Genomic DNA, 12954 nt, shown 5'->3' on the forward strand with positions numbered 1-12954 from the left:
ACGCACTGCCTTGGAAATACCTTAGAGGGAAGCTTTATACTTGTGTCTGCTCTGTGGCATGTGGTTATCCACAATTGGATCTCCCAGGCAGTATGGCAAACTAAATGGCCACTAATTTTAGCTGGAGGTCAAACCAGCATGAGAGTTTTGGTGCCTGAACAGACAACTCCATCTCTGGTGGTTGAGGAAATAACTTCAAGCGCTGTCAATAAATGTAAATCACTAATCGTTTTGGAAAATAAAAGTAATGAATTGTGTCTGATTGGCTAATATCAAGGAAGATCATTCCTCACTTTTATCGCTGGTCACAGTTGCTAAACTGAGACAACAAACAGCTTAACTCTCAATGTAATCAAGATCATCCTGATTTGATCTCTAGAATTTTGAATGTAAACCATGACCAGTGACCAAAATTAGCACTTAATAAGAATGTGGATATCATGTGATGACAGGCTATCTTATGCTAGTGGTCATGGTCTGCCTAACATGGTGCTTTGGCGATTGTATTAGATCAATGGTTATTATAACAGGATGGTCATAAAACATTGTAATGCATTGGAAACAACGTGGTCTGCTGAAAAAGTAAGAGGAGATCTCAGTTAAACTTGCAGATCTTCACCTCCCTAGTAGTTGCTGCACAGTTTAACCACAAGTCAGACATATCTCAAGCATTTATTTTACCACAAAGCATTTTTATCATTAAGCACATCAGGCTCTTCACCATGCATCTATGACCCTAACTTCCTCCTGAAGACTGAATTCCAGCAGCATAACTCCCTCAGGTTGTTAACCCCTTGGGCTCTAGTAGTTCAGATGACTGCTTGAAAACATTGCTGAGAAGTTCAGAAATATCTTCTTCTTAGTCATTTATTGCAGTCCAGTTTAATACCTTGATTCAGCACATAAAGACAAAAAGGCAGCCTCTCTGATTATCACTGTTATAGAGTCATAGAGCTGTACAGTGTAAAAACAGACCCTTCAGTCTAATGTCCATGCTGACCAGATACCCTAAATTAATGCAGTCCCATTTGCCAGCATTTGGCCCATATCCCACTAAACCCTTCCCATTCATGTATCCATCCAGATGCCTTGTAAATATTGTCATTGTACCAGGCCCCACCACCTCCTCTGACAGCGCGTACCATACATGCACCACCCTCTGCGTGAAAATTTTGCCCCTTATGTTCCTTTTAAATCTTTCCCCTCTCGCTTTAAACCTTTGCGCACAAGATGTGGACTCCCCTTCCTGGGGAAAAGATATTGGCTATTCACCCTGGCCGTGCCCTTCGTGATTTTGTAAATTCATCTCTGCATGCTTCCTTTGAGTGTGATGATGATTTAGCAGTGGGGGCAAGACTGGTTGAGCATTTTGACGCCACACTCCAAGGTTATTGGACTTTTCCTATCTGTACAGATATTTCACATTACCCCTCCTCTACTGTTCATTTCTAACCATTTTGCAACTTCCTTTGGCCCATCTTTTCAGTCTGTATTTGTCTGAAGTAAAACCTCATTTTACATTGTTTCTGACACTCCTGCTGTCTATTCTATCATCCTTCATTTCTTTTCTTGATTCTCCCCCCACTGCACCATCAGTCCTCACCCCACCTTCTTTACTCATTCTGCTCTTCTTTAAAAGCTGTTCATATCCAACATCATCCAGTTCTGATGAAAATTGTTGAACTGAAATGTTGGCTGGAGTTTTTCAAGCTCAGTGGGGGGTGGGGGTGGGTGGGTTCAGGGCCATGGGGGGGAGGGGAGGTTAGGGGCTGTTGGGAGTGGGGTGGGGTGGGCAATGGGAGGTGGGGTTAATTCCAGAAAATGTCATTGAATTGGAATCCCAACAAAATTAGTCCAATACTTTTCCAGCTTTGCCAGCAATGCACTGAGTGAGCAGCCGGAGTCCAGGTGGATGAATTGGGAACCAAACAGAGTCATTGAGTCATAAAGTCATGCAATGCAGAAAAGGGCCTTTGGTCCATCACGTCTGCACCAACATAACTACCATTAAAGGCCCACTAATCCCAATTTCCTGCGTTTGTCCCATTTTCTTGAATGTTATGATATTTTAAGAGCTCGTCCAAATATTTTTCAAGGTTGTAAGGTCTCCAGCCTCCACGTCCTGGGCAGTGCATTCGAGATACTCACCACCCTCTGAGTAATACTGAAGAAGGTATTTAAGAGAACTTTTGGTCATGGTTGATGACAAGCTCCGCAGCATCTCTGCAGGAGTTCCTCAGAGTAGTGTCCTCTGCCCAATCATCTTCAGCTGCTTCATCCATGACCTTCCCTCCATCATAAGGTCAGATTTGGGGATGTTTGTTGATGATTCACAATGTTCAGCATTATTTGCAACTCCTCAGATACTGAAGCAGTCCGTATTCCGAGGCAACAAGATCTGGACAATATCCAGGCTTGGGCTGACACATGGCAAGTGACATTCACACCACACAAATGCCAGGCTATGACCATCACCAATAAGAAAAAATCTAACCACCGCCCCTTGACATTCAATTCGCTGAATCCCCCACTATCAACATCCTAAGGATTATCAATGACCAGGAACTCAACTGGACTCACTGCATAAACACAGTGGCAACAGGAGCATTTCAGAGGCTGGGAATACTGCAGCGAGTAACACATTTCCCGAGCCCAAAAAGCCAGTCCATCATTTACAAGGCACAAGTCAGGAGAATGCTGGAATCCTCCCCACTTGGCTGGATGACTGCAGCCTCAACAACACTGAAAAAGCTTGACACTATCCAGGACAAAGCAGCCCACTTGATTGGCACTACATCCAAAACCACCCACTCTCTCCTCTACCACTGCTCCATAACAGCAGTGTGTACTATCTACAAGACACAGTGCAAAAATTCACCAAAGATTCTCAGTCAGCACCTCCCAAAACCATGAGACTTCCATCTGGAAGGAAAGTGCAGCAGAAATATGGCAATACCACCACCTCCAAGTTCCCCTCCAAGACCACTCAGCATCCTTATTTGGAAACATATCGCCATTCCTTTACTGTCACTGGGTCAAAATCCTGGAATTCCCTCCTAATTGCATTGTGGGTCAATCCACAGCAAATGGGCTGCAGCGGTTCAAAAAGGCAGCTCACCCCCACCTTGTCATGGGCAACTAGGGATGGATAATAAATGCTTACCCAGTCAGCAACATCCACATCCCACAAGTGAATATAAAAATGTGCAGGCATTAAGACACTCTTTCTCTGCAGTGCAGGATTTCTATGCAGTGCCCTGACATTTGGAGGAAGGTGCAAAGAATGATCTCAATGAAAATGATATACTGAGAAACCAGACCCAGCTGAGTAAAGAAATATTAGAAACATATAGAAACAAGGGTTGAAAATAACAGTCCTTCCAATCTGGACCACACTGGGCATCACCTTGAGGCCAGGAGTCCACACTGAGGCCCAGAGACCATGGTGGCTTTCACCCCAAACATTTCCAATGTCGCCCAAGGATGGGAGGTACAAAGAAAAAGAAAAAAACAGTGAAAAGAGAGAGACAAAAAGAAATGGATCGAGTGGACAATCTCCAGTTCAGGAATCCTACTCTTCTGCCATGAGTGATGTCCCTCCCAGCACCATGCCTTGTACACAATGTATGTGGAGATGACATAATTTTTTTTTCCCTTTTCATTTGTAGGACAGTTTTATGAGAAATCAGCAACTCCTTTAGGTGCCACACATCTTAGAAACTTCCTCTCACTGCTTACCATTCTGAACGCATTGTGGACTTGACAGCACTGACCTTTAGCGAGTTTTGAGAAGATTTGTAGCTCAGGTTGAGTTTCTGGATGTGAGTTTGCTCACTGAACTGGAAGGTTAGTTTTGATTGGGACAACACATCCATCCTAGGACAAGCCAAACAGAGACACGCACAAGAATTCCTAGAGGCATGACATTCCAACTGGAACTCCATCAACAAACACATCGATTTGGAGCCCATCTACAACCCTCTGAGAAAAAAAATAGGAAATGACATCACCAATGCAGGAAATGACATCACCAACCCAAGGAAACCTAAACAGATAAATAGAAAGCGGGACATAACACCAGCGCTTCGTCAGAGGCTTACTGATGATGTTACCTAGAATGGTGATGAAATGTCTGAAAACTAACCTTCCAGCTCAGCGAGCAAACTCACATCCAGCACTGACCTTTGAATGAACAAGTTTCATACTATCATGGAAGACAACCTGTTTGATTACTATGTAATCAGCATGGAGGAACACTCTTGCTGCAAGCATATTACCAATTCCTCAGTGAGAACCTAAATGCAAACCTAATTATCTATTTGAACAAATATCTTCTGACTATGAAGGGAGTGTAACAAACATTTAACAGACTGATTCCTGGATGGCAGGATTAATGTATGAGGGGAGATAGGATCTATTAGATTATATTCACTGGAGTATGAAGAGTGAGGTGCTGGTGGTCTCGTAGAAACTAATAAAAATTTAAACGGGCCAAACAGGATTAACACAGAAAGGGTGTTTCTGATGCCTGGGGAGTCCAGAACAGGGGCTGTAGTTTAAGGGTCCGAGGTGGGATATTTAGGACTGAGATGAGGAGAAATTTCTTCACCCAGGCAGTCATGTCTCATGAACTTGATTGAATACTTTGAAGAAGTAACAAAGAGGATTGATGAGGGCAGAGCAGTGGATATGATCAATATGGACTTCAATAAGGTGTTCAACAAGGTTCTTCATGGTAGAATGGTTTGCAAGGCTAGATCACACAGAATAGAAGGAGAACTGGCTCAAAGGTAGAAGACAGAAGGTGGTGGACAGTTCTTTTTCAGGCTGGAGGCCTCTGACCACAAGTATGCCACAAGGATTGGTACAGGGTCCACTGTTTTTTGTCATTTATATAACTGATCTGGATGTGAACGGAGGAGGTACGGTTAGTAAGTTGGTAGAGGACACCAAAATTGAAGGTGTAGTAGACAGTGAAGAAGGTTAGCTCAGAGTACAATGGAATTTTGATCTGAGTAGTCAATGACAGATGGAGTTTAATTTAAATACATATGAGATGCTGCATTTTGGAGAGGCAAATCAGGACAGAACTCCTACACTTTATGGTAAGGTCCTGGGGAGTGCTGCTGAACAAGGAGACCTTGGCGTGCAGGTTCATAGTTCCTTGAAAGTGGAGTCCAGGTCAATAGGATAGTTTGGTATGCTGAGCTTTGTTGGTCAGTGCACTGAGTATATGGAGTTGGAACATCATGTTGCAGCTGTACAGCACAGATCGTAAGCCACTATTGGAATACTGAGTGCACTTCTCGTCTCTCTGCTATTGAAAGGATGTTATAAAACTTGAAACGGTTGAGAAAATATTTATAAGAATGTTGCCAGTGTTTGGGGTTTGAGATATAGGGAGAGGCTGAATAGCCTGGTGCTAATTTGTCTGGAACATTGGAGGCTGAGGGGTGACCTTATAGAGGTTTATAAATTCATGAGAGGCATGAATAAGGCTAATAGTCAAGGCTTTATCCCTAGGGTGAGGGAACCTAGAACTAGCAGACTTAGGTTTAAGGTGAGGGGGAAAGATTTAGAAGGGATCTAACAGGTAACTTTTTCATGCAGAGAGTGATGCTGTTTGGAATGAGCTGCCAGAGGAAGTTCTAGATTAGATTAGATTACCTACAGTGTGGAAACAAGCCCTTCAGCCCAACAAGTCCACACCGCCCCTTGGAGCATCCCACCCAAACCCATCCCCCATAACCCATACACCCCTGAACACTACGGGCAATTTAGCATGGCCGATCCATCTAGCCTGCACAACTTTGGACTGTGGGAGGAAACCGGAGCACCCACACAGACACAGAGAGAGTGTGCAAACTCCGCACAGACAGTTGCCCAAGGCTGGAATTGAACCCGGGTCCCTGGTGCTGTGAGGCTGCAGTGCTAAAAGGCATCTGGAGAGGTATACGAATAGGAAGGGTTTAGTGGGATATGAGACAAATGTTCGCAAATGAGACTTGATTAATTTACGATATCTGGTTGGCATGGACAATTTGGGCTGAAGGGTCTGTTTCCGTGCTGTATATCTCTATGACTCTAGGGTGAGCCTGTGAAATTCTCAGCCACAGAATGCAGTTGAAGCCAAAATATTAAATGCTTTTAAGAAGGGGTGAGAGATAGTTCTTAGGGTTGAAGAGCTCAGAGGATATGGGGAGAAAGCAGGGACAGGGTACTAAGTTGGATGTTCAGCCATGATCATATTTAATATCGGAGCAAGTTCGAAGGATCGAATGACCTGCTCCTGCATTCTATAATTCTTTATGTTGCTGTACAAGAGCTGCTTAAGTACCTGTATTGTCCAGAATAGAACTGTGCTGCTAACCTCTTCATTGTTGATGACATGGACATTCTTGAATTGTGTCACCATTGTCTTACCAGACCAAAGGGCTGCTCTCTCATTAGAGAGAGATGACTGACAGTGATTTAACCTGAGGGTCACCACATCTCAGGTGAGGGAAGAGGTTGAGAAGGACAGTACTTTATGGTAACCTCAGGCAGGGTGGAGATTGGGCCCACACTGTGGGCATCACACCGATTCACCAACCACCCATCCAGCCAACTGAGCTAAACTGAGCCCTACTTATGTCACCAGAAGGCAACAGCTACAGCCTGGCCAACAATGTTCACATCTCATTAAACAATTAACCAAACTTCAGTTTCAAGGACAAATGAATACTCATAACTGCTGTTTAGTAGAAAAATGGCATTACTCGAAGATATGTGTAAGTGTAAAATACACATATCCTAACACAAATCTACCCTCTCAATCAATAAGCAGGAACCTTTGCCAAACTTCTTCAAAGGGCTCACCTGTCATAACCACTTAAACACGTTCAACCACAACAAGAAAAATCAGTTAGAAATTGACAGCAAATTTGTTAAAGATGGTGCAGACGTAATGGAGAAAGTAGATTTTTGTTGATTTTGTTATTTAACAAAATTGAGCAGAGAGCCTCGGAATTAACTAAAGCTATAGGGAGGAATGATCAAAACAAATCTTCACTGAGTATGCTATCTCATATTACAGTAGATTAATGGCTTCACATATTGCCCTCACCTCTGAAAGCAACATTAAAACTACACTGAGTATTTGGATAGTAATATGACCCGTGCATTGGATGTTCTCTGGAAGTCTGATAAGTAAAATGTTTCTCGGCAGTTCAATTTGGACTGAGTGTGCAATGCAATTGTGTCCACTTAGAATATGAATTAGCTACTAGTGTACAGATCATTGGACGTGTAATTTGGTGTATTTGGAGGTACTTTTTGAGGTGTATTTGGAGGTACTTTTTTTGAGGCTCCTTCATTATTGCGTATCATCACACATTGCCTACCATTTGTCAAGCGAAAATCTAAGACCATTGGTGTCTATATGTTGCTGTCTCTCTTAGGCATTTGGACTGTTGGGATAATGCCTTAACTTTCTTAATATGGTTGCATGAAACATTTACCACCTTGCTCATGTCACCTCATGACTGAATATTAATACAATACCAACTGTCATTTCTACAATTAATGGACCTTTTCTTGGCATCAGATTGGAATATCAACTGTACACTTGACTGTGGAAGATATGACAGGGCCTGGCAATGAAGGGGGAATATAGTGCAGTATTGTAAGCTAGTAACAGGTACTTTCTGTGAAATAAATTACACCTGAAATGTGATCCTAAGATTAAGTGATGTTGGCTGCGCACAATAGATCAAATCGCCCATGCAGTAAAACGTTAATTACCTCCAAGTGTTTCATAGAAAACCATGTCACCAATATTATTAAATGGCACTTTTGTCTTAATCATTTGCCAAATAAGGAATAGTCTCAAGCACTTTGCAACATAGCTCAGTAATCAAACAGGGCTTTTAGCTGTCACATGTGGTGGGACTCTGAAACTGATAGCACTAACTAAACATTTGGACTAGGCAGACACTCTTTACTTTAATCCCATTTATAAATTCAGTAGAGGTCAGATTGAATTGAACTAAATACAGTCCCTAAGGATTTATTAAACCCTTCTCTGCCAAAGCTTGAGGTTTTTGTAACCTATATAGTCGTCCATGTGTCACACTCATTAGGTATTACTCGGATTGGAATTCTGGCATAGAAACCAGCTCCCAAGTACAAAATAAGATTTACAATATGTTTTGCTATTTTCAAATTCCATGTTAAATAATTAAAGGATATAGTAAAAGGAACAAATTGCACAGTGCACCAGTCTTGTCCCTGGAATATGCTCAAATGTTGCAAAGTAACCTCTCAAGTATCGGTTTTTGACTGGCAGCCAAAATGCACAAGTCATTCACCCCTGTCATAGCATCACAAGGCAACACCAACGGTGAGCCCAGGGAATGTGACGAGATTGCATACCTGCAAACTTCTACTGTTTATTTTTCTTTTGCTCTCATCACACCCCGCCCTCCTCCAAACCCTCCACTCCTGTCACTTTGAATCTGAGAATAAGTTGCCCAACTGGCTTGATTCTCCCTTCCCCTTCTTCCCCATAATATCCATACATTGGCAACTGCCTTTTGCACTGAAAGGAGAAAGCTGCCCGTAGTTTTTGAAGAAGGTCAGAGAATGAGTGGCAGTGTGATTGTTTGGCTGAACACTCCCACAGGGCATTAGGATTTTGATTATGTCACCACTTAGTGGAACAACTGACACTGATGGGTTTGAAATGAATATTGAGTCCCTGAAGAATGAACTTTCTACAATGCTATGTATCAGGCATCTTTTTTTTCCCCAGGTATAAAATTACACCCTGAAAGTGGCAACGCCAAGTTCAATCCAAGCTTCTGAGATAGCACATGGGAAACAGTTCCAGAAACATATCATTTGGTACTTTTCATATTTAACAAAACAAAATGAATGGATTATTATATCTGACTTGGTCTTTGGGCAGTTACTTTTCTCCTATCCAAGCATGCCTTAATGACAAATCAAATGTTGCTGATATTTCATACGATTTGTACATTTAGTAAAATATTGTTCTTGGAGTTAAGCTGTACAAAAATAAGCATCCATATTTTGTTTGCTCCTCTCTGAGCATGGAGAGATAACATGATAAATTTTTAACAAGGTAAGTCCGCCTTAAATTAAAAGTAAGGAATTGGGTATTAATGGGATTGTATGCGAATTTTCACAGAGCATAATTTCAAGGCCAGTAATTTTTTTCCAGAAAATAAATAATTAGAAATATGGCAATGAATCTAACTCCCTTAAATGACGCAATACCATGTGAGCTTCATACATAAAACTTCTGTTTGTTGCATTGGGGACTGCCTAGACTGACAGGATTGATTAACTAAAAAAATAAACATCTTGTGAGGGCCCATGGTGTTCGAGGTGAGCTACTGGCTTGGATTGAAGATTGGCTGTCTGACAGAAGGCAGAGAGTTGGGATAAAAGGCTCTTTTTCGGAATGGCAACCTGTGACGAATGGTGTCCTGCAGGGTTCAGTGTTGGGGCCACAGCTGTTCACCTTATATATTAATGATCTGGATGAAGGGACTGGGGGCATTCTGGCGAAGTTTGCTGATGATACGAAGATAGGTGGACAGGCAGTAGTACTGAGGAGGTGGGGAAGCTGCGGAAAGATTTAATCAGTTCCAGGAAATGGCTGATGAAATTCAACGTGGGCAAATGTGAGGTCTTGCACTTTGGAAAAAAGAATACAGGCATGGACTATTTTCTAAATGGTGAGAAAATCCATAAAGCAGAAGTACAAAGGGATCTTGGAGTGTTGGTCCAGGATTCTCTAAAGGTTAACTTGCAGGTAGAGTCCGTGATTAAGAAAGCGAATGTAATGTTGTTGTTTATCTCAAGAGGGTTGGAATATAAAAGCAGCGATGTGCTTCTGAGGCTTTATAAGGCTCTAGTTAGGCCCCATTTAGAATACTGTGTCCAATTTTGGGCCCCACACCTCAGGAAGGACATTCTAGCCCTGGAGCATGTCCAGCGGAGATTCACACAGATGATCCCTGGAATGGTAGGTTTAACGTATGATGAACAGCTAAGGATCCTGGGATTGTACTCATTAAAGTTTAGAAGGTTGAGGGGAGATCTATTAGAAACTTACAAGTAAATATAATGTTTAGAAGGGGTGGACGCTAGGAAGTTGTTTCCGTTAGGCAGGGAGACTACGACCCGTGGGCACTGCCTTAAGATTAGAGGGGGTAAATTTAAAACTGAAATGAGATGACATTTCTTCAGCCAGAGAGTGGTGGGCTTGTGGAATTCATTGCCGCAGAGTGCAGCGGAGGCCGGGACGTTGGATGCCTTCAAGGCAGAGATCGACAAATTCTTGATCCCAAAAGGAATCAAGGGCTACGGGGAGAGTGCAGGGAAGTGGTGTTGAAATGCCCATCAGCCATGATTGAAATGGCAGAGTGCACTTGATGGGCCGAATGGCCTTACTTCCACTTCTATGTCTTATGGTCTAACTAACTTACATAATACAGGGCAGGAAACTTACAAGGCAAGTATTTCAACTTCTGTACAAGACATGCATTTCCCGTTGTAGTGACTATTAAAACGCGTTGTGGTATAGATCCTCAGCAGGCACCAACTACAAATGAAAGTATCATTGTCGAATACAATCATGTTTTACCACAAAAGGAGTTTATTTGGCCCATTAAATCCATGCTGGCTTTCTTTAAGAGCAAATTAGCTGCTCCTATTTCACTTCTCTTTCATTGTAGTCCTACAAACTTTTCCTTTTCATTTGTTTATTTAATTCCTTCTTGAAATGAATGATTGAATCCACCACCATAGTACATTCCGAAATGTGTACATTGTCTTTATGATTCCATATGCTGTTTGTATATAATGTGGTGACACTGCCTGGTAATTAGTCTTTGGGTTTGCAAGCTAAACATGTAGAAATCAGTTGACTTGGTGTAATATATGCTTTATTACTTACGATGTGTTTTACTGCTTTCAAAACTAAATAGCCCACAGAATTAATCAAATGCTGATAAGCGAATGATTGCTAAACTTTTATCATCAATCTGACATCTGTATAAAGATATGTTGTCTTTGTTTTCTTTTTCCAATCAGTTTGAAAACAAATTGCACAGTGTTTTCTCCAGTTCATGACCCTTTTGCCATTAGGAACAAACATACCAAGCAGTATAGGGATGTTAGACAATAGTATCATAGGTTTGAATGGATATAAAACTCAGGAAGGATGTATAACAGGCGACTGATTCAATATCAGCCCTCATACACCACTACGCACAATCAATATATCTCACTTAGTCCAAATTCTGGTGAACAGAAATGTTGCGGAAACTTGGAACATAGGAATTTTCTGTTTCCATCTGCATCCGCTGTTTACTTTGATCAAATATGTTTCATTGCTTTTCTTTTTTCAATTCAAGTCAAACAAAATATTTTAAATATATTTTATAGATAAACACTGTGCCACCTTGTTTAAAAAGGTGCCATTGAGGGCGGTATGATGGCACAATGGTTAGCACTGCTGTCTCATAGGGCCAGGGGCCCAGGTTTGAATCAAGCCTTGGGTAATTATCTGTGTGGAATTTGCATGTGTTCCCTGTGTCTCTGCGGGCTTCTGCTGGGCGCTCTGGTTTCCTCCCACAGTCCATAGATGTACAGGATAGGTGGATTGGCTATGGTAAATTATCTGGAGTATCCAGGGATGTGTAGCCTAGGTGGATTAGCCATGATAAAAACATGGGATAAGGTAGGGGTGTTGAGTCCAGTTGGGATGCTATTCAAAGGTTTGGTGCAGAGTTGATGGGCCCAATGGCCTCTTTCTTTGAAAAATCACTGTTACGGGGTGACAGAGCCAAGAAAACTTTGAACATTCCTGGAAAAGCTGTTAATTTCAGTTGTCCGGCAGTAAAGAGTTTCAAGTTGATTACTGAGGGAAAACTGAAAGAACTGTGGATGCTATAAATCAGGAACAAAAAAGAAGTTGCTGGAAAATTTCAACAGGTCTGGCAACACCTGTGAAGGAAAAAAAATCAGTGTTAGCATTTTGGGTCCGGTGACCCTTCCTCAGAACTGATGGCAGTTGAGAAAACGTTGGCTTATATGTGGAAAAATATGCTCATAAGCTGACATTTTTATTACTGAGTGATTACTAAGGGAAGCTGCTTCTTAGTTTCCTTCCCTGTAAATGGTGAGTGATGTAGGAAGCTCTGCATGTTTTTTGAGTAATATCATGGGAGCTTTAACATGGGCCTGAGTGAAAATCCATGACCACATTAGATAATTGAAGTCAACACAATGCATATTTTCATTTGAATTGATTTGATTTGATTTATTATTGTCACATGTACCTAAGAACAGTGAAAAGTTTTGTTTTGAGTGCAGCACAGGGAGATCATATCATGCAAAGTGCTCTTGAGTAATATAACAGAGTGAGGAATACAATGTGCACAAAGAGTGTGGTCACTATCTAACTTTAAAATTTGAGTGGCCCATTTAGAAATCTGATAACAGTAGAGAAGAAGCTGTTCTTGAACTTGCTGATATGTGTGTTTAAACTTTTGTATCTTCTGTCTGATGCAAGAGGTTGGAAGACATTAGAACAGGGGTGGGAAGGGTTTTTGATTATATTGGCTGCTTTTCTGAGGTAGTGAGAAATATAGTTGGAGTCAATGGATGGGAGGTTGATTTGTGTTTTGTACTGAGCTGTGTTCACAACTCTCTGTAATCTCTTATGGTCATGAGCAGAGCAGTTGTCATAGCAAGTCATGATACATCAAGATAGAATACTTTCTATGGTGCAACCATGAAGAAAGGATCTCTGAAATTAATTTTAAGCATGAAACATACAGAGAAGACTCCTATTTAATGATCCTGAGATTGACTAGATGGAAACAATTCATAGATGGTATAGTTAGAGCATAAATCTTCCTGGAACAATTTCTTTGCAGT

The sequence above is a fragment of the Stegostoma tigrinum genome, chromosome 25 (genome assembly GCF_030684315.1).
Source record: "Stegostoma tigrinum isolate sSteTig4 chromosome 25, sSteTig4.hap1, whole genome shotgun sequence".
NCBI classification, from domain to species: domain Eukaryota; kingdom Metazoa; phylum Chordata; class Chondrichthyes; order Orectolobiformes; family Stegostomatidae; genus Stegostoma; species Stegostoma tigrinum.